This window comes from Rhineura floridana, chromosome 6 (assembly GCF_030035675.1).
Source record: "Rhineura floridana isolate rRhiFlo1 chromosome 6, rRhiFlo1.hap2, whole genome shotgun sequence".
Lineage (NCBI taxonomy): Eukaryota > Metazoa > Chordata > Lepidosauria > Squamata > Rhineuridae > Rhineura > Rhineura floridana.
The window spans coordinates 125,612,109-125,637,849 of record NC_084485.1 but is presented as its reverse complement, the minus strand read 5'-3'; the positions used below and the strand labels follow the sequence as shown (position 1 = coordinate 125,637,849).

Sequence of the window (25,741 nt, the reverse complement as noted above, 5' to 3'; positions counted from 1 at the left end):
CAGCTGCCAGACTACTGACGAGGACCAGTCGGTCTTCGCATATAACACCTGTCTTGGCACGTCTGCACTGGCTTCCTATTTGCTTCCGGGCGAGATTCAAGGTGCTGGTTCTTACCTATAAAGCCTTACACGGCATGGGACCTCAATACCTTGTGGAACGCCTCTCTCAATATGAACCTACCCGTTCACTTCGTGCAGAATCAAAGGCCCTCCTCCGGGTACCAACCCATCGGGAAGCCCGGAGGGTGGTTACTAGATCTAGGGCCTTTTCTGTGGTGGCCCCTGAGTTGTGGAACAGCCTCCCCGAAGAGGTACGCCTGGCGCCTACACTTCTATCTTTTCGGCACCAGGTAAAGACCTTTTTATGCTCCCAGGCATTTTAATTGTCTTAACCATTTTAATCTTTTAATCCGTATTTTTTAATTTTTGTCGTATTGTGTTTTTGTAGTTTTTGTTGTTGTTTGTTTGTATATGTTTTTATGATTTTTATTATGATATATTGTATTTTATCTTTGTTCACCACCCTGAGAGCTATTCTGCTAAGGGCGGTATATAAATTGAAATAATAAATAAAATATAAATAATAAATTAAAAATATAATTTTAAAAAATCCAGGGGAAGGGGAAGCACAGCTTTTGGGAGGGGGTGGTGCATTTGCTCCACCCTGGCTACAGGACTGGCTCTTGAGCTATCTATTGAGTGGCTTCCTTGAAGTCAGCTTCTTAGAGATGATGCAAGTATTAGCCCTGGAAGTGGGGGCTGCCACCCCTTAAACTTCCCATCAATTGCTCATAAGATTGGCAGTATTTTTTAAAAAAAATTGAACTTGAATTTTGGAGCTGCTTGTTTTGCCTGTGTTGTAGAGCCAGCCCTTTTTTTGCAATAACTATGGAACTCATTTGTGTACCACAGGGGCAGTCAGTGTCTGTCCTCCACATGTTTTGGACTACAGTTTCCAGCATCTCTGACCATTGGCTAAAGTGGCTGGGGCTGATGGGAGATGTAGTCCACAACATCTGGAGGACTCCACACTGGCTATTCTTGATATACCAGTATTAAATGTCTTCAGTGAAACCTACATCATTTTCATTTCTGGCTGGGGACAAAGAACCTAAACAACAATTTTATCATTGTTTTAGTAGAGTCAGCAGGGTATATTCTGTACTGACATGCAATAAAAGAATTAGATCTCATCTGAATGTAAACTGATTAATTAATTAAATCAATAAATGTGTATATTATCAAAACAATGTAAGTTTGTAAAGTAGCGAGGAGCAAATTAATAGACATCTACCACATTTTAAAAAGCAAAGGCTATGTTTGATATTTTCTTTTTCATTTCCTGTAACAGGGAAGGGGAATCTCTTGCCCTCCAGAAGTTGATGGATCACAGCTCTCATCATCCTTGGCCATTGGATTAGCTGATTGAGCTTGATGGAAGCTGGAGCAACAACATCTGGAGGGCCACAGGATCTCCATCGCTGAAGTTCCAACATATCATTAACAAAATAAGCTTTAAAAAAGAACAAGTGTGCTTGTAAATCATATTCTCCAATAAAGAGTGGTGCATCAACAATTAATGTACCATTTGAACTGAATAAACTCTGCAACCCTAATTCCATATCAAAGTGCCAGTCTTCTGATAACTTAAAGCAGGAATTGCCAAGCTTTTGGAGCCACTGTTGTGTTGGAATAGGAAAACTTGCATGGTCCCTTGTAAAAGGGAGATGTTCCCTTTAAGGGATATTTGGGGAAATATCCCATGTACCTGTTTACCATGATGTAACTTCCTAATGGGTGGGATTAGTTACCTGGCTTCCTCCTCCTTTGTCCTGGAGATTCCTGCATAATCTCCATTACTGAGCTGTATTTTATCCTATTATGTACGCCGCCTAGAGTGGCCGTTAATTTGGCCAGATAGGCGGCTTAGAAATAAAATTTCATTATTATTATTATTTTACCTCTGGGAGAGGCCGCATGGCAGATGCTCTCCTCAGAGCATCACTACCAAAGACTAAAATGGACTAAGACTTCTACTTTTTCTTTCATCTAAGCTAGAGTCTATGTTTCCTGAACATATGAAAGGTCGTGAGTAAATATTCTTTATGTTTTTACCTAAGAAGGTTGTGTCTGCTGTTATTTGTGCCTAGGGAAAGGTTGGCTAGTTTATATTTTCACTCTGCTGCTTGCGTTTATATCTTTGCTAAGAAATAAGACCACAAAACTTAGTTCCTATTTCATTTTATATTTTTAAAATACCAAACATGTTGGGCATCCTGGGAATATGGAGAAAGTGTCAGTCACAAAATATCTGTTGTGGTGTGGCATAACACAAAATGGCTGCCCATCTAAAAGAGCAGAAAAAGGGACACAGCAGACAGCAGTGCAGACACACTTCCCCCCCAATCAATGGGGAAAAGACAACTTCCTACATCAGCCACCACTACACTCGCATAGAGAATCACTTTGTGCCTTTCCTCCATTCAGAATGGAAGGAAGAGTGGGTGTCCAATCTGGCATTCATGAAATGTTTGCATGTTGAAGGGTGTGTATTTAATGTAATACCAGATGGACTGGGCCTCACTGAGATATGTAGAATCCAGTAACTGCCCCTTTAATGCCTTAGGTGGAGCCTAAATAAGGCTCTGAAACTGTTTAATAACATGTTTTTATATAATATAAATATATGCCATGTTATAGAAGCTTATTAATTCTGTGTAAGAATGGATGATGTCATCTGATGTCATAAGGGGGAGTGGCTAAAGGCAGTCTAATTAGAATAGACTGGGAGGGGCTGGAATCTCCACATCACAGAGGCTGTCAGAAAGATGGGGGTTTGCAGGGCTGGAAATTACTCATGCTATTGGGAAGTCTCAAACAGGAAGCCCAGATATGGACTTCCAGGATGACTCATGTAGTGGGCGTCTGGCTGTCAGGAGGAAGGCAAATGCATTGATCCTGATTGGCTGCATGGGGGGCCAGCTCCTGGGAAGTAGAGACCACCCCCTGGGTATCAAAGAAACTGATAGTCCATTGTTTCACTAAGATTCCATGTACCACCGTTGAGAACTAGATGCAGGAAGGAGCATGTGATGCAGCAAATGATACTGTTAAGATATAAGATAGGAATCTCCTAGTAGATGAATGGTGAAGTACTATTTATTTATTTATTTAGATTTATATCCCACCCTTTCTCCCAGTAGGAGCCCAGGATGGCAAACAAAAGCACTAAAAACACTTTAACACGTCATAAAAACAGACTTTAAAATATATTAAAACAAAACAATAATTAAAAATGTATTAAAACAAACATCTTTAAAAACATTTTTAAAAAGCTTTAAAAACATCTATTTTTTTAAAAAAAGGTTTAGAAACATATTAAAAAGCAATTCCAACACAGATGCAGAGTGGGATAAGGTCTCTACTTAGAAGGCTTGTTGAAAGAGGAAGGTCTTCAGTAGGCGCTGAAAAGATAACAGAGATGGCGCCTGCCTAATATTTAAGGGGAGGGAATTCCAAAGGGTAGGTGCCATTACACTAAAGGTCAGTTTCCTATGTTGTGCAGAAAGGACCTCCTAATAAGATGGTATCTGCAGGAGGTCCTCACCGGCAGAGCACAGCACAGTGATTGACTGGGTATATAAGGGATAAGACAATGTTTCAGGTATCCTGGTCCCAAGCTGTATAGGGCTTTGTACACCAAAACTAGAACCTTGAACTTAGCCCGGTAGCTAATAGGTAGCCAGTGCAATTCTTTCAGCAGCAGGGTGACATGTTGGCTATACCCTGTCCCCGTGAGCAGTCTCGCTGCCTCATTTTGCATCTGCTGCAGCTTCTGGACCAACCTCAAGGGTAGGCCCACACAGAGCGAATTACAGTAATCCAGCCTGGAGGTTACCAGTGCATGGACAACAGCGGTTAGGCTATCCCAGTCCAGAAATGGCTGCAGCTGTCTTACCAGCCGAAGATAGTAAAACGCACTCCTAGCCATGGAGATCACCTGGGCCTCTAGCAACAGAGATGGATCCAGGAGCACCCCAGACTATGGACCTGCTCTTTCAGAGGAAGCAGAACCCCATCCAAAGTAGGCAACTGACCAATTATCCGAACTTGGGAACCACCAACCCACAATGTCTCTGTCTTGCTAGGATTCAGACTCAGTTTATTGACCCTCTTCCAGCCTCAGTTTATTGACCCTCATCCAGCCCACCACCGAGTCCAGGCAGCGGTCCAGGGCATGCACAGCCTCTCCCAATTCAGATGTTACAAAGAAACAACTGGGTATTGTCAGCTTACTGCTGAGACCTCGACCACATCTCCTGATGACCACTCCCAAGGGCTTCATATAAATGTTCAACAGCATAGGGGACAAGATGGCACCCTGCAGCACCCTACAGCACAACTGCCAGGGGACCAAAGACAATCCCCCATTCTCTGAAAACAACACTGAAGATAGGATCGGAACCACTGTAAAACAGTGCCTCCAATACCCATCTCACCAAGTTGGCCCCACAGGATACCATGGTCAATGGTTTCAAAAGCCGCTGAGAGATCAAGTGAGAATAACAGGGTCACACTCCCTTGTCCTTCTCCCGATAAAGGTCATTCATCAGGGCGACCAAGGCCGATTCAGTCCCATAACTATCTGCTCTGTAGTATTAAGTCTATGTAGCACTGAAGTATATCTGTTAGATGAATAAACCAAGTTAATGGGCACAGCTGGTGTCAATCTTCATTACTTACTTGGATATGTTTAAAAGAACCATTTGCCAGACAGGAGGAAGATTTATGGCAAGACACCAGTGCGAACAGAAACTGAGCAGGAAGGGCAAACAGTCTTTTGTGCATTCTGGATTTTTGTGGGAATATTTACTGCATCTTTCGTGGGCACCTTTAGAGGTAATGGTGGGCACACTAGTGCTTGCTGGCTACAGTAATGACCTCTGGCTGAAACTACCCTTATGTTAGTGAACACTGTATAGATGGCTTAGCAGGCTGCCAATGGGGAAGACTAGGAGTGATATAGCATGCGCACATTATTAGATGCCATCTCCAATGTATGGGTTGAGTCTTTTAGGTGAGTACTTAACAAAGAAAATCCCATAACTGGGCCCTTTTGGTACAAACAAAACCAACCATTGCCTTACAGCAGAAGCTATCAACAACTATTAATTCAGGATGAGTTAACAACATTGCTTGATCACACAGTAACAGTAACAACATTCACTTGTTAAACTGTTATCACTGATAGTTCACTTTTACTAAATGTAATGATGGGGATAAAGTTAAGAGGTGAACGGATGATCTGTTTGCATCTACTGACAGCGATCATTACCTCTATCCTTATTATTTGCTTAGCAGTTAAATCCCATTAAATTCAGTACAATTGAGTTCCCTATAAGAAGACTGAGCATTACACCTTGAGATGGTGAAAAGACAGTACAAAGGCCAAAATAACACAAGGACTATGTTAGGAAGGTACTTTTCCACCAAACAATCTTCCAACATCAGTTCTCATCTTCACAGTATCTTTGCCCTACTATGCCCTACACGCTCTCCGCAGGGGACAAGGACCTATTAGAATGGTCCGCCCCAGACGCCTGATGGAGCCTAAAGGATTCCTGAATGCGCTGGGGGATATGGAGCTGACTGAAGGTCACCCGGTCGAATCCCTGGTGATGGAGTGGAATAAGAAGATCGCCAGGGCGGTGGACCGGGTGGCTCCGAAATGTCCTCTCCCCCTGAACAGAACTCAGACAGCATCTTGGTACACACCTCGGTTGCGGGGTCTGAGACAAGAGGTGAGATGACTTGTGCGCCGGCGGCGGAAATCTTGCACTGAAGGCGATCGGACACGGGTTAGAGCAGCAATAGCTGCCTACCAGGTGGCAACAAAGGCAGCAAAGAGAAGTTTCTTTGCTGCCTCTATTGCGTCGGCAGAGTGCTGTCCCAGGAGATTGTTCCAAGTGGTCCGAAGCCTGGTCGGTCCAGTTGCTCAGGAACCCATGGAACATTCTAAAATCTCCTGTGATACTTTTGCTAAACATTTTGCCGATAAAATCGAGCGTCTGAAGAGCACGCTTCCGCTCGCCGTGGAGACAGGAAGTGGGCCAGAGTCGGCCAGTTGCATTCCGGTCTGTTGGGATCGGTTTCAGCCTCTTCTCTCTGAGGAAGTGGACAAGGTGCTCGGTACTGTGAAGCCAACCACCTGTCTGGTTGATCCTTGCCCTTCGTGGCTCATCATGAGCTGTAAAGAGAGACTGGGCAAAGGGATCAAGGCGGTGGTGAATGCATCCTTGCAAGAGGGTGCAATGCCATCAGCTCTCAAGGAAGCAGTAATAAAGCCCATCTTAAAAAAACCGTCCTTGGATCCCCAAGAGTTAAACAACTTTCGCCCAGTCTCTAATTTACCATTCTTGGGCAAGGTGATTGAGAGGGTGGTGGCTGCGCAATTACAGACACACTTGGAGGAAACGGATTATTTAGATCCATACCAATCGGGTTTTAGGACTGGTCATGGAACGGAAACAGCCTTGGTCGCTCTGGTAGATGATATGCGGAGGGCATTGGATAGGGGTGAATACACCTTCCTTGTCCTCCTGGACCTCTCAGCGGCCTTCGATACCGTTGACCACGGTATCCTCTTAAATCGCCTAGGAGGATTAGGAATAGGAGGCACTGTTCTGCAGTGGTTCCGTTCCTACCTCTTGGGTAGGCAACAACGGGTGGCATTGGGAGATGAGGTTTCAGACCCTTGGCCTCTTCATTGTGGAGTGCCACAGGGTTCTATCCTATCTCCCATGCTATTCAATATCTATGTGAAACCGCTGGGAGCAATCATCAGGAGTTTTGGGCTGCAGTGCCACCAGTACGCAGATGACACTCAGCTCTATCTCTCCTTTAAGTCCTCACCAGAGTTGGCTGTGAACACCATGTCCAAGTGCCTGAAAGCCGTAAGTGGATGGATGGGAGAGAATAGGCTGAAGCTGAACCCTGACAAGACTGAGGTATTACTTGTGGGAGATAAAGGGAAGTTAGGGATTACTGACCTCATGCTTGATGGAGTAAGTCTACCCCTGAAAGACCAGATCTGCAGTCTTGGGGTCATACTTGACTCCATGGAGGCTCAGATTACAGCAGTGAGCCAGGCAGCTTGGTATCAATTACATCTGCTACGGAGACTGCGTCCCTATCTTCCTGTTCATCTGCTCCCTCAGGTGATACATGCCCTGGTCTCCTCTCGCTTAGACTACTGGAATGTGCTCTATGTGGGGTTACCCTTGAAAACGGTCCGGAAATTACAGCTGGTACAGAATGCGGCGGCGCATTTGCTTACGCATAGCCGTCGCTGGGATCATATCACCCCAGTGTTATTAGAACTTCACTGGTTACCAGTTGTCTACCAGGCCCAATTCAAGGTATTGGTGTTGACCTTTAAAACCCTATATGGTTTCGGCCCAGTATATCTGAAGGAACGCCTCCAGAATCACCGATTGTGCCGCCTGACGAGATCAGCCTCCCAAGACCTTCTCACGGTCCCACCGGTGAGAACAGCGAGGCTGGTGCGGACCAGAGAGAGGGCATTCTCTGTTGTGGCACCCACCCTCTGGAACTCCCTCCCTTTTGATCTCAGACATGCTCCCTCCTTGTCCAGCTATCGTCGAGCCTTGAAGACCTGGCTGTTCAGGCAGGCCTATAAGATTGGGATAGATTAATTTTATGTTATAATTGAATTGGCGAATGGTTTTTTAGTTTAAAATTGATTATGTTGATGTATATGTATATGTATATAGGCCCTGCAGGAGAAAGAAAGCATCGCCCCAAGGGAAGGAGAGGCTGCTGCTGCTGTGCTGCTGCTGCGCTGCTGCTACTGTGGGACCACCATCTCCACCACCCTTCCCTGAGGGACTTCTGCCTGGCAGGACCAGGCCCCAGGTACCCAGCCAGCCAGGACTGATTCTTACCACCTGTCCCTCTTTGGAGGGATACATAAGCCGGCTGGCTGAGGTGGCCTGGGAGACCCAGGCCCTGCAGGAGAAAGAAAGCATCGCCCCAAGGGAAGGAGAGGCTGCTGCTGCTGTGCTGCTGCTGTGCTGCTGCTGTGCTGCTGCTGTGGCTGTGCTGCTGCTGTGCTGCTGCTGTGCTGCTGCTGTGCTGCTGCTGTGCTGCTGCTGCTGCTGCTGCTGTGCTGCTGCTGCTGCTGCTGCTGCTGTGCTGCTGCTACTGTGGGACCACCATCTCCACCACCCTTCCCTGAGGGACTTCTGCCTGGCAGGACCAGGCCCCAGGTACCCAGCCAGCCAGGACTGATTCTTACCACCTGTCCCTCTTTGGAGGGATACATAAGCCGGCTGGCTGAGGTGGCCTGGGAGACCCAGGCCCTGCAGGAGAAAGAAATTTTTATGCTGTTTTATGTTCACCGCCCAGAGAGCTATTGCTAGTCGGGCGGTATATAAATTTAATAAATAATAATAATAATAATAATAATAATAATAATAATAATAATAATAATAATAATAATAATAATAATAATAATTTTTATTCTTGTTGTTCGTCGCCTAGAGTATCCCTTGTGGGCGTGTGCGTGTATAGATCATACAAGGATGGAATCCAAGAGTCGCATAGAACAGGAATAAGCCAGGCCAGGCAAGTTTCTTGTAAGAGTCTTTACTAGGCAAAGACATTAGACACAGTTCTCTTCACAGACAGCTTTTCCCCCACACTGAGTTTTTCCAAGCATCCCACCTTATCAGGCTTCCCAGCCAGCTATTGACCTTGGCAAACCTGGTGCTCTGTTCTCACAGCTTAACCCTTCTGCTTCAGGTTTCACTCTCTTTGCAAAAAACCCTGTCTGTGAATCTCACAGCATGCTTCACTGACCAACAGCCCCCACCTGAGACTCACAGATTACAAAACTTCATTGTTCATTATTACATTTTACAATATTAACTTTTCATTACAATACATATCAGTACATGGTTTGTTTTCTTACAGTTTCTATTTATATTTTTCAATTCAGTTCTTGTTTCTTTATTTCTTTATTCATACAGGTTTTACAGAGACATTTTTGTTCACTTTTATTTGATAATACATTTATATTTCATTCCTCAACACAAAACTTCCACATGAGATCCATTGTTTCTTTATCTATTGGTCCTTCTTTTTCCCATTCTACTGGATATTTATCTGTTTCATTATTCTGTTGTGTAACATTAAATGTGAATCTCTGAGGTGGTTGACCTTTCGTTTTTCTTTCTGATCTTCTAACATTATCTATTTCCATTTCTTCCTCACTCTCTATTTTACTTGGACCTGCACCTGTTCCTGCACTTGTACTTGGCATTTCTGTATCTTGCATTGCCATGTCTTCACTTCTCAGCCTTTTTACAGTACGTTTGCCACCGTGTATTAGATCAGTCAATGCAGTTCTTAATGGAATTTGCTGCCCAAAAGGAACATCTGCTGCTTCCTGCTTGCTTGCACTATCAAGTATAACTGTTTGACTGTCTCTCCAAGGTTTATCTATCACCTTTATGCTTCTGCTTAACACTACTTGTTGTTTCTCAGGCAACCAAACTCTATAATATGAATTCTGAAATCCCAAAATGCGTCCTGCCTGAGCTCTTGAGCCTAATTTACCATGCCTTTTCTGTTTTGCAACATGTACCCAGCATTTTGCCCCAAAACGTTCTATGTGTTTCACCCTGGGCTTTCTTCCAGTCAGTTTCTCATAGGGAGACATGCCTATTGTTCTGTGCATGAGACGGTTCTGAATATAAACAGTGTACAGAATACATTCACCCCAATAAGTGTTATTCATATCTGCATCTGCTAGCATGGCTCTCATTGAATCCTGCAATGACCGGTTCCTCCTCTCTGCAGTTCCGTTGGAGGATGGGCTGAAGGGAGCAGTGAGACTCTGTATTATTCCCTTCTTTTCCAAATATGTTTTAAATGAATTACTGGTAAATTCTCCACCTTGATCTAATTTGATATTTTTGATAACAACCCCATGTTGTGTCTCTGTTCTCTGTATAAATGCCTTCAATTTCTCTTCTGCTTCATTTTTCTTTTTCAATAAGAACACATGTGTAAATCTGGAGAAATCATCCACAATCACTAAATAAAACCTTGCTCCACCTTTTGAGCACTGGAAAGGTCCAGCCAAATCCACATGTATGAGCTGATAGGGTTCAGTGGTCGTGCTTTCACAGCTCTTATTTACCGGAGTCACAGTCATTTTTGTTTTATAGCATACCTCACACTCATCCACATGCTCACAATGTGTTAATTTCAAATCTTGACTATGCTTTGGGGTGTTTTGTACCTTTTCGAAATGTGCGTGTGCTAATTTTCTGTGCCATTCATGTAAACAATTATCATGTTTATCTTTATTAACTCTTATCCAAGCACACGTGGGTTTATCAAGATTGCACTCAACCATAAACATTTGGTTCTGTAATTTCCCTTGCATGCATATTTCACCATCCTTTCTCACAAAACATCTATCCCCTTCAAATGTAACTTTACAACCTATTTGAGCCAATTTTCTTACTGATAGAATGTTATATTTTAAACCAGAAACTAATAACACATCTGTTAATATAGTTCCCAAATTACTCAACCTGAGCGTGCCTTTTTCAATCGTGTCTTGAGTCGATCCGTCAGCCAGATAAATCTTCTCCTGCACCGGCTTTGAAGTGTAAAATAAACTAGAGTCTGTGATTAGGCAATTAGACGCTCCACTGTCGAGAAGCCACTTAGAGTTAATTAGTTTATTGTCCTCCTTAGTAACAAAGTTCACGCTTGTTCTCTGACTTTCAAAGTCCCTGTTATTTCTCTTCTTTAAACAATGTCTCTGTATATGTCCACGGGACCCACAAAAGTAACATATTTTATTCTCTTGCCTGCTTCTTTGATTTTGTTGTTGTACAGTCACAGTCTCTTTTAAGTCTGTTTTCTTATTCTCTTGTCTTCTATTCCACTCTTGTTGAAGTTTCTGTTCTACAAAGTCCAAATTCAGATGTCCGTCGGGTAAAGTTTCCAGGCTAGAGACCATGACGTCCCATTTTTGATCAAATGAAGATAACAGTATATAGACCATCTGAATGTCACTATGATGCACTCCTCTATCTTGCAGCTCAGCATTTAATCTACGAAATTCAGCCAGATGCTCTGTCATAGTCACTTCATCTGTAAAACGCATCTGATAAAGTTTCCGTGCTAAACACAGCCTGCTCCCAGCAGTTTGCTGCACATGAGCGGCTCTTAGCTTCTCCCACATCTGATTAGCTGTCAGCTCATTACTCACCAGCAACAGTTGTGAATCAGACAGCCCCAGAGTAATAAAAGCCTTCGCTTTCTCGTCTTTCTTCAACCACGCTGCTGAAGGAGCTGCCGGAGGGGGGTTTTCTACAACATCATTCAAATCTTCTTTAATCAGAACTGCTCTCATTCTCCATTTCCAGCTGGAGTAGTTTACAGCATTCAGCCTCTCCATCGGCATCCCGGATGACAGGTTTACAGCCATATTGTCCACTCTTACTTGCCTCTTTCTTGCACTTTGTTTCTCTCTGCACCAACGTCACGTCAACTGCTCTCGAACCCGCTACCTTGTATGATAAGCTGGGCCCATAACCCCTGTGGGCGTGTGCGTGTATAGATCATACAAGGATGGAATCCAAGAGTCGCATAGAACAGGAATAAACCAGGCCAGGCAAGTTTCTTGTAAGAGTCTTTACTAGGCAAAGACATTAGACACAGTTCTCTTCACAGACAGCTTTTCCCCCACACTGAGTTTTTCCAAGCATCCCACCTTATCAGGCTTCCCAGCCAGCTATTGACCTTGGCAAACCTGGCGCTCTGTTCTCACAGCTTAACCCTTCTGCTTCAGGTTTCACTCTCTTTGCAAAAAACCCTGTCTGTGAGTCTCACAGCATGCTTCACTGACCAACATCCCTAACCCGGACAGATAGGCGGCTGAAAAATAAAATGTATTATTATTATTATTATTTTGTTTACATTCAGTGGACATAATGGGACACTTTTAGAAAGTCTATTGTGAAGAGGATTATAACTGTCTGTAAATGATGCTTGTGGTGCCATCACCCACTATGAATTGTGGGGTTTATAATTCAACCCCTTGATCCCTGAGGGCAAAAGATGCTGCCACCATCATTTCCTTGAAGAAAGAGAGGCTGTGCCACTTGCTATCCCATTGTCCTTCTCCAAGATGAGACTCTTTTCCTCAGGGGTTCAATAGAAGGGATAAGAGGTGGTGAAGGGCAGCAAGCAGAATCAAGGCAGAGGCCTGCTTGAGCACCTGCACTTTGGATTCTTGCCCCACTCCTGCACAAAAAGTGCTTTATAATACGTGTGAAACCAGGGTTTGAATTGGCAAAAAGAGGTAGGTCGTTGCAGAAGAGGAAGATAGCAACTTGTATGGAAGCAGTGTTTCAACCTTTGAAACCCTTAAAACTTTTGACTTCATCTTACCTGACTGCCAGGTTATCCTGTGTTCAATAAAACATTCCTTGACTAGGTCTCTGCCACCAATGATTTCCCTGCCTAAAGCTCTCATGGAGAAGATTGTGGTAAAATAAAAGTCAAGGGGCACAGATTGTGAGCCTTCATTCAACTTTGTCCCAGCAGTGACCTTCTTACATGTGATGTGCGTGAAGGGCGGTTCTCTAGCAAATGAGTTGATGTGGGAATTGTTCTACAAGGTTGCATTCCTATGCACACTAACCACGGAGTGAACTCAGATGAACTCACATCTGCTGTTGACATGCACAGGATTGCACTGTTCATGGAGCCAGTTTGAAAAACACTATATATGGAACCGCTAGAGGGCAAAGCTCATCGGGCTGAATGTGTTTACTCAGATGTAAGTCTCACTGAGTACAAGGAGAGATGGGTGAGAAGTTCAATTGCGTTCACATTTCAAGCCAAATCTATCAAATTCAAACTTTCTGAAACAATAGGAAAACAAACACACCATCCTTTGAAATTTGCACCTATTTAAGTGTTGTGATGCAGTTCTTCAACCACACAGTGTTTACAAAAATTCATATGATAGGGGAAAGTGTGCATACAAATGAATATATGAGTGAAAACAACATACAATAATGCATTATATGATGAGAAATTGCTTGCAAAATTATGTACAATAGTGAAAACTGCCTACAAAAATGTATTAGAAGAAATTCACACTAAAATGCTGGAGAATTTTCATGAGGATTTTTTTTTAAAAAAAATCACAAATTGCTGCAGAAATGTGAAGAACTGAATTTAATATTGGAAAAATGAGAAACTGAGAGAACTGAAATTGACAGATCTTTCAATCCCTTCTCCCAAGTAAATGTGTCTAGAATCACAGCTTTATTCTTCTCTGAAGAGATGTGAGCTGAAACACTAACTAAACATCTCATTGCGTTTTGATGGTTGACAGACTGCAGGGGGAGAGTCTGTGATCCAGCCATCTCATGTGGCTGATACATCACCTTGATAAGAGAGTACTCTTCAAATCCAACATGATGTTTTCAAGAGCACATCCCAAAAGCCCTTTTGTCATGCTGGGCTCAGTGCTTTATACTGTTTCAGTCTAGCACATCACATACTGCCTTCTAGCCTGTAGTCTTGAATCCACTTACTCAGTTACACTGAATTCAAACGGGCTATTCTTATAAAAGTCAGAAGCAAAGCACAAACCAATACTGCAGGATTACCTGAAACATCCCACTAATGGACTGTTTTTGTTGTTGTTATGTGCCTCCAACTCAACTGCGACTTATGGCGACCCTATGAATCAGCGACCTCCAAGAGCATCTGTCAAGAACCACCCTGTTCAGATCTTGTAAGTTCAGGTCTGTGGCTTCCTTTATGGAATCAATCCATCTCTTGTTTGGCCTTCCTCGTTTTCTATTCCCTTCTGTTTTTCCCAGCATTATTGTCTTTTCTAGTGAATCATGTCTTCTCATTGTGTGTCCAAAGTATGATAACCTCAGTTTCCTCATTTTAGCTTCTAGTGATAGTCCTGGTTTAATTTGTTCTAACACCCAATTATTTGTCTTTTTTGCAGTCCATGGTATGCACAAAGCTCTCCTCGAACACCACATTTCAAATGAGTGGATTTTTCTCTTATCCGCTTTTTTCACTGTCCAACTTTCACATGCATACATAGAGATCGGAAATACCATGGTCTGAATGATCCTGACTTTAGTGTTCAGTGATACATCTTTGCATTTGAGGACTTTTTCTAGTTCTCTCACAGCTGCCCTCCCCAGTCCTAGCCTTCTTCTGATTTTTTGACTATTGTCTCCATTTGGGTTAAAGACTATGCCGAGGTATTGATAATCCTTGACAAGTTCGATGTCCTCATTGTCAGCTGTAAAGTTACATAAATCTTCTGTTGTCCTTACTTTAGTCTTTTTGACGTTCAGCTGTAGTCCTGCTTTTGTGCTTTCCTCTTTAACTTTCATCAGCATTCGTTTCAAATCATTACTGGTTTCTGCTACTAGTATGGTATCGTCTGCATATATTAAATTATTGATACTTCTCCCTCCAATTTTCACACTTCCTTCATCTTGGTCCAATCCTGCTTTCCGTATATGTTCTGCATATAGATTAAACAAATAGGGTGATAAAATACACCCCTGTCTCACACCCTTTCCAATGGGGAACCAGTCAGTTTCTCCATATTCTGTCCTTTGGAAAAGCAAAAGGAGATAGAAACACAGTCAGAACCCTAAATGCAATAATACAGTGACTAGTACGTAGGGACAAAGAGAACTATTACAATAGTTACTGTATAGAAATAGAAGAGGACAACAAAAAGGGTAGAACAAGAGCCCTGTTCCAAAAGATTAGAGAAATGATAGCGAAATTTAAACCAAGAGTAGGGATATTGAATAATCAACAGGGGAACACACTGATTGACCGAGATGAAATAAAAGGAAGATGGAAGCAATACACTGAAGATCTCTTTAAAAGAGATGCAAGGATGACAGATTCATTCACGGAGGAACCGTATGATGAAGAACCTGAAATGTTAGAATGTGAGGTAAAAGCTGCTCTTAAACTACTTGGAAGAAACAAATCACCAGGAATAGATGGCATACCAATAGATTTGCTACAAGCTACTGAGACTGAATCTGTCCAAATTTTGACTAAAATTTGTCAAGAAATATGGAAAACTAAACAATGGCCCACAGACTGGAAGCGTTCCATATACATCCCAATTCCAAAGAAAGGGGATCCCAGGGAATGCAGTAATTATTGAACTATTGCCTTAATATCCCATGCAAGTAAAGTAATGCTCAAGATTCTACAACAAAGGCTCTTACCATGTATGGAGCGAGAAATGCCAGATGTCCAAGCTGGATTTAGAAAGGGAAGAGGCACCAGAGATCAATCGCAAACATACGTTGGATAATGGAACGGAGCAAGGAATTTCAGAGGAAAATCACCCTGTGCTTTTATAGATGACAGCAAAGCCTTTGACTGTGTAGATCATGAAAAATTATGGAATGCTTTAAAAGAAATGGGGGTGCCACAGCATCTAATTGTCCTTATGTGTAACCTATACTCTGCACAAGAGGCTACTGTAAGGACAGACTATGGAGAAACCGATTTGTTCCCCATCGGAAAGGGTGTGAGACGGGTGTATTTTATCACCCTATTTATTTAATCTATACTCAGAACATATCATACGGAAAGCGGGATTGAACCAAGATGAAGGAGGTGTGAAAATTGGAGGGAGAAGTATCAATAATTTAATATAAGCGGATAAGAGAAAAATCCACTCATTTGAAATGTGGTGTTCGAGGAAAGCTTTGCGGATACCATGGACTGCAAAAAAGAAATAATTGCATGTTGGAACAAATTAAACCAGAACTGTCACTTGAAGCTAAAATTATGAAACTGAGGTTATCATACTTCGGACACATAATGAGAAGACATAATTCATCAGAAAAGATAATAATGCTGGGGAAAACAGAAGGGAGTAGAAAACGAGGAAGGCCAAACAAGAGATGGATTGATTCCATAAAGGAAGCCACAGACCTGAACTTACAAGATCTGAGCAGGGTGGTTCTTGACAGATGCTCTTGGAGATCACTGATTCATAGGGTCGCCATAAGTTGTAGTCGACTTCGAGGCACATAACAACAACAACATTTATTCTGCTATTATTCCACTTTAAACAGTCATGGCTTCCCGCAAAGATTCCTGTGAAATGTAGTTTGTGAAGGGTGCTGAGAGTTGTTAGGAGTCTCCTATTCTCCTCACACAGCTTAAATTGCCAGACTTCTCTGGCAAGAGGGACTGACTGTTAATCCACTCTGACAATTCCAAAAGTGGAATAAATGTATGGTGTGAATGTGGTCACAGTCTAGCAACAGGGAAACCACACGGGTGGGATTCTGCTTGGTGGACTGCAATATAGTGGTCAAGAGTTAAGGCCCTGGCTAACTTTGTCTCACAAGTTTAGACCAGACTAACATATTTATGAGATCTTTCCTGGTTTGTGTGTGGTACATGAATTTGTGCTACAGTGCCTCCTGCTCTGACAACTTACCCCACTGTGCCACAAGTTCAGGACGGACAGCTTGATAAACAGGAAAATAACCACAAATCTAATAGACTGAATCTTTTTTGGCCTTCCCTCCTCTTCGTTCAGGCCCAGAAGGAGAAAGCCCTTAAAGCTGATGAGACAATAAATTCAATTACACTGCACACAGGCTTTGGCTGTCAGGGTTTTGTGCTGCCTTTACCTGTTTTTACCATCCATTCTACTGGAATCGTTTAAATTTGCCCCTACAGTAGGTTTGCTGATTAGCTTTGCTAATGAATTTACTAGTGTAAAAGACCACTTGCAGGGCTGTTTGAAACATAATGAATGTAATTATTTAGCACCAAACCAGGGCACCAGCTTTTCCCCACTTGACAAGAATAATTCTTTATTCTCTCATTAGCCATGGGCCCTGGTCCCCGTAAACTAGTTATTGAACCACTCGTTTAAAGGAGCTTTGCTCTAAATGCACCTTCCCTTATTTAACTCGGACAAGTTTGTATCATTTCTCTTCACCATGCAATGCTACTAGCATGCAAAAAGTAACCATTGTTCATTTTGTTGTTGCTGTTGTTGTTGAGAAATCAAAGAGACAGGGAGTTATTCTTAGTGAGATGTTTGGCTCCTTGACAAGCTCCTTTGCCTGTCCTGCTTGTAATGGATACAAAACCGTATGGGGTTACTAGGCATCAAGTAAACTGCATAGGAAATCTGAGCCAATGAATCATAGAGACAGACCCCGACTGAGTGGTGTGTGTCTGAGCAGTCTGTAACTGCACAGAAAGAGAGAACTCACTTGAGCAAGTAGCTTTTGCATGACAAATCTGCAGAAATTTGAAATGAGTTTGTTTAGGTGGAACTGCAATGTAAAGTAATGGAGGGCTGCTAGCTTGTGAGGACATCATTATTGTTATTATGTATTAGATTTGTTAGTTGTTACTCAGAGGTCTCCAAGTGACTTACAACACTGTTAAAAACAAAAATAAATATATCATACCATAAAAAACAAAACAATAAAACAACACCAACAACAGCTCCTATAACAGCCAGAGGAAGCTTTGGCAGTGCACTGATTTATTTATTTATTTCATTAAACTTATAGACCGCCCCATAGCCGAAGCTCTCTGGGCGGTTCACAAGAACAAGAACAACATTAGAAATACATAAGCATATACAATATAAAAACACAATTTAAAAGTACAAAATATTAAAAATTAAAACACTTCCAATAAATGCAACATGATTAAAATAATTAAAATAATTAAAATGCCTGGGCGAAGAGGAAAGTTTTAACCTGGTGCCGAAAAGATAGTAATGTTGGCGCCGGGCGTATCTCCTCTGGGAGGGTGTTCCACTGATAACAAATAGTATCCTGGTCTGTCAAAAGCCTGGGGAAAAAATAAGTCTTTACCAGGCACCAAAAAGATGTCAATGAAGGTGCCAGGCAGACCTCAGTGGGGTGTGCATTCCACAGATGGGGAGCCACAACTGAAAAGCCCCTTTCCTTTGTCACCAACCTTTGAGGCTCTCTCGGGGGGGGGGGCTGGAGAAGGGCCTCAGAGAAAGATGTAGGGGTAATACTGAAGCCATTAATTACACTTGTGCAATCCTTTGCATGCTTAGTCAAAAGCCCCATTAAGTTCAGTGGGGCTTAGTCCTGGGTAAGTGTGTACATAAGATCACAGCATCAACGCCTAAGGGTGTGTCCAGGTGGGGGCTTAATATAAACATGTCATTGGCAAAAGGCTTTTAAAAAAAAACCTCTGGGTTTTTCTAGAAAAATGGTAAATCTGGATTAAATTGGGGGGATGGATATGTGCTGGCATTTTCATTCCCACAGTGTTATGTGGACACTGTGAAAAGCTTGCATGCATGAGGAGAATTGATCCCACAATAAATACCCATCTGGGAGCATCTAAAGAGGCAGAAAGAGGGTGCCTATTGCGAAGGTGAAGAACTTTTTTTTCAGTCTGAGAGCTGCATTCACTTTCAGGGGTGTAGTCGTGGAGGACCTCGGGGACTTAGACCCTTTATTTTTGGGGGAGCAGGATCCCAGCAGGGTCCCTGTGTCTCCAGCATCCTACAAGCCAATCAGCATGAAAGGGGAGTGTCTTAGCCACTGCGAAGAATCTTCTAACATGCTTCCTTGTCCTTTCCTGATGATTGGAGCCAATCAGAGTGAAAGGAGGTGAGTCAAACACTGAGAAGACTCTTCTCAGTGCTAACACTCTCCTCTTTCATGTTTATTGGTTCCTAGGCATCTCATTCTCAACCCCACAGCAAAAAAGTGGGGAGAGGGCATGGCTGTGTTGAACATGCAGGGACCCTGCAGTTCTGAATTTACCACTACCCTACTGTTCCCTTTTGGGCAACCTTCTGGGGGCCACATGCCAGTGGTGGGTGGGGCCAGCTGCAAAAGTGGGTGGAACAATGAATGTAAATTTTACCTTTGTATAATAGGCTACCTTTTTAGACAGACTCACATCTCTGTTCTCCATCCAGGCAAGCAAGGGGAATTATCAGAGTTCTACTACCAATTTCAGCCAGGCAAAAACACTCAAGAAGGCTGCAGAGTTAGTGGGGTGGCCTGGGGAAAGAGGATGTGGTCTGGAGAGGGTATGGTTTGAGGAGAACCCCAGGGAGCAGTTGTAAAGGCCCAGAGGGCTGCATTTGGCCGACAGGCCTGATGTTCCCTGGCATATTGTGTGGGCGTAATTTTGGCCATCGCTTGAATGCCATACATATACGTTGAGAGAGAATGCTCTTGGTTTTTGCATGCCAGATCAGAATGGGGGTGGGGGCAATTGCATAATACAATGCAAAACAACAAATGTAAAATAGCATGAGGCCGTGTACCTTTTTCATTAGCCACTTCCTTGCAGTATTTCATTGTGAGAAGATACTTATTACCTAGAGAAACCCAATCCTCATTTTCCTCTCTTTCTCCATACACTTTCTTTAATCAAAGCTTACTTCCAGGATGTCAACATCTTCAAGCTTCTCATAGGTAAATCCAGGGAATGAATGCCATATTTTACAAAGTAGCATTTGTTTGAGCAGATGGAACTGTAGTACAAAAAAGACAGCCCCACATTGGGGAAACCTTGTTAACATTTTTATTAGCTGTTCTCTTTTAAGGCATGAGTAATGATGCTCTTATATATCATTATATATCACAACAAATCCCCACGTCCTTATAAAAACAATGTGAGTATTGCAGTCATACAAAAGACATGCATGAAAGGAAAAAACAAGTTAGGAAACAGGTCTTGAGAGAACGTATGTGTGGAGATGGGGAGGCTGCATAAAGGAGATGCTTTGTGCCTCTTGCACTGTTCAAAATGAATCTATGGGTTCTATCCACCAATGTTCTACTCAGAATAGTCCCATGGAAATTAATAGAACTAAGTTAGTCATGTTCATGAATTTCCATGGCTCTACTCTGGGCACAACTAACAGTGGATACAATCCTCTGACACTCTTCCATCAGGTTCAGTGTCCTTGTATTAATTTACAAAGTCCTGAACAGCTTAGGTCCAGGGTGTCTCAGGGACCACCAGAACCCTTATATCCCAAATCAGTCACTGAGATCATCTGCAGGAGCATTGTTGGTTGTCCCCCAAGTTGGCAAGGCTTACTGAACATTGACTTGAAATCAAGCCTTCAGTGTTACCTGCCCAGTTCTCTGGAATGCTTTGCCAACAGAGATTCAGCAGGCGCCTTCTGTTTTAACTTTTAAACACCTGCTGGAAACCCTTCTGTTCTGCCAGTCTTATCCAGCCAATTAAGAAGATGTCTCGATGGAGTAAGAGACCTTTGTTTTTACTGTATTTTGAATGGTTTTCATTTTATGGTTTTTATTTGTTGTAAACCACTTTGATTTTTTTAAATGAAGTAGCACTATATACATAAGTTTATAAATAAATAAATGATTGAGTCTTGACCACTATTCAGGCATTTAGGGAGGTGTGCAAACTGGCATATGTGGAGGGGGTATGGAAATTGATTTTCCCTGGTTCTGCATCACATGGGGAGTCTACACATGGGCTCTTTTGGGGAGGAAGGGTGGGATATTAAATTAATTAATTAATGATTATGATTATACTACTACTAATAAAAATAATAATATACAGTTGTATATTAGGCTCCCCATTCAGATTGTAACCCTCCAATTTATGGACGGGGACAGGGAAGGGAAAGCAAAGCTAACACACACATAAAAATTTACACAGTTCCATGAATACCTGAGGAGGAACTACTTCAATGTTTTGTTTTGTTTTTCAAATTGTCTTCTAGGAAACTGGCATTCTATGGAAATTTTTCAGGTGTCTCTCAATGGCTTCCAAATCAATCCCAGGCTCAGTTCAAAGTACTGGTTTTTACACAAAAAGCCTAAACCAGCCTTTTGCAAACCTGGTGGCCTCCAGGTGTTTTGGACTACAACTCCCATGAGTTCATAAGAACATAAGAAGAGCCTGCTGGATCAGGCCAGTGGCCCATCTAGTCCAGCATCCTGTTCTCACAGTGGCCAACCAGGTGCCTGGGGGAAGCCCGCAAGCAGGACCCGAGTGCAAGAACACTCTCCCCTCCTGAGGCTTCTGGCAACTGGTTTTCAGAAGCATGCTGCCTCTGACTAGGGTGGCAGAGCACAGCCATCATGGCTAGTAGCCATTGATAGTCCTGTCCTCCATGAATTTGTCTAATCTTCTTTTAAAGCCATCCAAGCTGGTGGCCATTACTGCATCTTGTGGGAGCAAATTCCATAGTTTAACTATGCGCTGAGTAAAGAAGTACTTCCTTTTGTCTGTCCTGAATCTTCCAACATTCAGCTTCTTTGAATGTCCACGAGTTCTAGTATTATGAGAGAGGGAGAAGAACTTTTCTCTATCCACTTTCTCAATGCCATGCATAATTTTATACACTTCTATCATGTCTCCTCTGACCCGCCTTTTCTCTAAACTAAAAAGCCCCAAATGCTGCAACCTTTCCTCGTAAGGGAGTCGCTCCATCCCCTTGATCATTCTGGTTGCCCTCTTCTGAACTTTTTCCAACTCTATAATATCCTTTTTGAGATGAGGCGACCAGAACTGTACACAGTATTCCAAATGCGGCCGCACCATAGATTTATACAACGGCATTATGATATCGGCTGTTTTATTTTCAATACCTTTCCTAATTATTGCTAGCATGGAATTTGCCTTTTTCACAGCTGCCGCACACTGGGTCGACATTTTCATCGTGCTGTCCACCACAACCCCGAGGTCTCTCTCCTGGTCGGTCACCGCCAGTTCAGACCCCATGAGCGTATATGTGAAATTAAGATTTTTTGCTCCAATATGCATAATTTTACACTTGTTTATATTGAATTGCATTTGCCATTTTTCCGCCCATTCACTCAGTTTGGAGAGATCTTTTTGGAGCTCTTCGCAATCCCTTTTTGTTTTAACAACCCTGAACAATTTAGTGTTGTCAGCAAACTTGGCCACTTCACTGCTCACTCCTAATTCTAGGTCATTAATGAACAAGTTGAAAAGTACAGGTCCCAATACCGATCCTTGAGGGACTCCACTTTCTACAGCCCTCCATTGGGAGAACTGTCCATTTATTCCTACTCTCTGCTTTCTGCTTCTTAACCAATTCCTTATCCACAAGAGGACCTCTCCTCTTATTCCATGACTGCTAAGCTTCCTCAGAAGCCTTTGGTGAGGTACCTTGTCAAACGCTTTTTGAAAGTCTAAGTACACTATGTCCACTGGATCACCTCTATCTATATGCTTGTTGACACTCTCAAAGAATTCTAATAGGTTACTGAGACAGGACTGTCCCTTGCAGAAGCCATGCTGGCTCTGCTTCAGCAAGGCTTGTTCTTCTATGTGCTTAGTTAATCTAGCTTTAATAATACTTTCTACCAGTTTTCCAGGGACAGAAGTTAAGCTAACTGGCCTGTAATTTCCGGGATCCCCTCTGGATCCCTTTTTGAAGATTGGCGTTACATTTGCCACTTTCCAGTCCTCAGGCACGGAGGAGGACCCGAGGGACAAGTTACATATTTTAGCAGATCAGCAATTTCACCTTTGAGTTCTTTGAGAACTCTTGGGTGGATGCCATCTGGGCCCGGTGATTTGTCAGTTTTTATATTGTCCATTAAGCTTAGAACTTCCTCTCTCGTTACCACTATTTGTCTTAGTTCTTCAGAATCCCTTCCTGCAAATGTTAGTTCAGGTTCAGGGATCTGCCCTATATCTTCCACTGTGAAGACAGATGCAAAAAATTCATTTAGCTTCTCTGCAATCTCCTTATCGTTCTTTAGTACACCTTTGACTCCCTTATCATCCAAGGGTCCAATTGTCTCCCTAGATGGTCTCCTGCTTTGAGTGTATTTATAGAATTTTTTGTTGTTGGTTTTTATGTTCTTAGCAATGTGCTCCTCAAATTCTTTTTTAGCATCCCTTATTGTCTTCTTGCATTTCTTTTGCCAGAGTTTGTGTTCTTTTTTATTTTCTTCATTTGGACAAGACTTCCATTTTCTGAAGGAAGACTTTTTGCCTCTAAGAGCTTCCTTGACTTTGCTCGTTAACCATGCTGGCATCTTCTTGGCCCTGGCGGTACCTTTTCTGATCTGCGGTATGCACTCCAGTTGAGCTTCTAATATAGTGTTTTTAAACAACTTCCAAGCATTTTCGAGTGATGTGACCCTCTGGACTTTGTTTTTCAGCTTTCTTTTTACCAACCCCCTCATTTTTGTGAAGTTTCCTCTTTTGAAGTCAAATGTGACTGTGTTGGATTTTCTTGGCAATTGGCCAGTTACATGTATGTTTAATTTAATAGCACTGTGGTCACTGCTCCCAATCGGTTCAACAACACTTACATCTCGCACCAGGTCCCGGTCCCCACTGAGGATTAAGTCCAGGGTTGCCGTCCCTCTGGTCGGTTCCATGACCAACTGATCTAGGGAATAGTCATTTAGAATATTAGTTCAAGCCAGCATGGCCAGGGATTAGGGGAAATAGTCCAAAATATATGGAGGGCACCAGATTGGAAAAGGCTGTCCTAAAATTCTCTAGGACAGGATAACTGAAGGACCATCTTCTCTCAGATGAACATGCCTGGTAATTGTGTTCATTTTCTAAGGCCCTACTCCATATTTCATTGCCTTCTGAGGTGTGTTTGGCTGGGATGTGGGGAAGGTTTCTTGGTGGCAGCACCCAGTTTCGAGAACTTGCCTGGTGCCCACTTTGATGGAACTTAGGTGAATGGTGGAAGTGCTTTTATTTTGCTAGGCCTTTGATTTGAATTTAATTTTATACCTGTTACGAAAATGTCGCGTTTATGCCCATAAGTCAGCCAATAATACTTACAGACACGAAATCAGCATTCAAGAATCAAAGCCTTTATTCTGTGTACACAGGAGGAGCCATCTCTCGACTCATGCCCAAGAAATCTCCTATCGAGGTTACATTCAAGCAGTCTTATATAGGTTTCAACCTACTCCCCCCTCCTCATGGCATTTTTCCACTTCTCTGCATTAACATCCGTTGGCCACCACCCTTTGGCTGTTCGCCAATACCTTTCTGTGTTCTGCAACTGTTCTTTTCCATTAGCTGTCCACGTGTACATCCTGTGCATACATCCTGTGTGGGGGTGAAAGTCTAATGCAAACACATACGCTTCTCTGCTCCTTTTTGGACTTTCCGTCCCGGTTATCTTGGTGTTTTCAGTCAATACATTTCTCAGTAACCTTTGCACCTAGCCCACAATATGTGTGTACCTAACACCTTTGTGCGTACTTTCGCACCTGTTCCTTATCTCTTATCCACGTCCTTCATCCTGTTATTGTGGGCTGGGTTCTATAGCAACACATTCTCTCATCTAAACATAAAAGCAATTATATTTTCTATTTCCTTGTTCCTTGTTTGCTACTTGAGGCCCTTATGGGGGCCTTTCTACTGCATGCTTAAGTATACTGAACTGCTAACTCATATTGGGTGGGATTGCTGAAGCCCATTTCTAACATTTCCCCCCTCAAAAAGCTTTTAAGGACCCTCTGAATCCTTTTCATGCATAATTGGAGTATACATTGCAAGCATTTGCTTATATGTTATTGCTTCAATCCTCTGAGAAATCATCAGATTATGATGAGCTCGTTTGTCCTGGCTCTCACCCCCACGATACCTATTGAAGACCATCTGACTGGTTCATAATAGTCTACAATCTTCCGGGGGGTCCATATGGTGTGTCCCCATTCTTGCTGTGCCCTGGAGTACACCTGTCTGGAACCTTCCCATGTAGTGGTTTATACATGGAGGTATTGTCACCCTATTTTACAAATGGGGGTGCCAGCACTCCTACATAACATGTTCTTGACCAATTGGCAGGTAATTGTTTCCAGGCATTACTTCCACAAATGAAATGATGTCCATGCAGGGCCTTCTTTGCCCTTCCTTTATAGGGCCCTTTATCCCAACCTCTGTTTCCTTTTTCGTTCATACTAGTCCTGCGACCCTGGGAGGGATCATACCAACTTGCCACAAAAGGTGAACCAAACCTTAAATGGGAATATATCTTGCTAGCGTTACACCACAGCATATCTTTTAGTTCTCCCCCAGGGACTGGTTGTGACCCATTTACGCAGGCTCCTTCATTCTCACTATACCAGGTGCCATTCTCTACCCAAGCCATTATAAACCCAGGATGGTGGGTGCCATTCCTGGACACCCATCTGAGCCAGTGCCGGTTGTCCTGCTACTGGCCTTGAGTAATATTATAGTGCCTGCAGGTCCAGGGCTCCATGTATGTCCATAGGTTAGTTATGCTTAGTTTGTGGCATTGGCAATTGGCAGCTCTATTGTATGCAACTCTGTACATCTCATCTTCATCTGTACAATTGCAAAAGTTCTGGAGGAGATATGTTTGGTTCCAGGACTGAGTAGAGCAATCTATTGGAGGGTCCCATGTGGGTGTTTTTACCCATTTCAGGGTCCACTCACGTTGGGATTGACCAACATATATATTCCCTCTTTTTCGCTCAAAACACCATATCCCGCTTGTGGGCCGTACCTCCCAGGTCTCCTGAATCCAAAATTTATCCGAATCCCAGGTCTTATTCTTACCATCCTCACTTTGTGCCATTTGGATGGAGGTAAAGGGAATCACCCGGAATGGGAGTGTGCT

At 42.8% G+C, this 25,741-nt stretch overlaps 1 long non-coding RNA gene across 1 annotated transcript; it reads right to left on the bottom strand.

The window, feature by feature from the left end:
* Positions 1-17,707: 17,707 nt before the first annotated feature.
* Positions 17,708-24,883, bottom strand: LOC133386774 (uncharacterized). The gene is made up of 3 exons (XR_009763285.1): positions 23,929-24,883; positions 23,439-23,518; positions 17,708-19,636 (listed from the first exon to the last, which is right to left on the bottom strand). It is a non-coding gene; the product is annotated as an uncharacterized LOC133386774 (long non-coding RNA).
* Between the last annotated feature and the right edge of the window lie 858 nt (positions 24,884-25,741).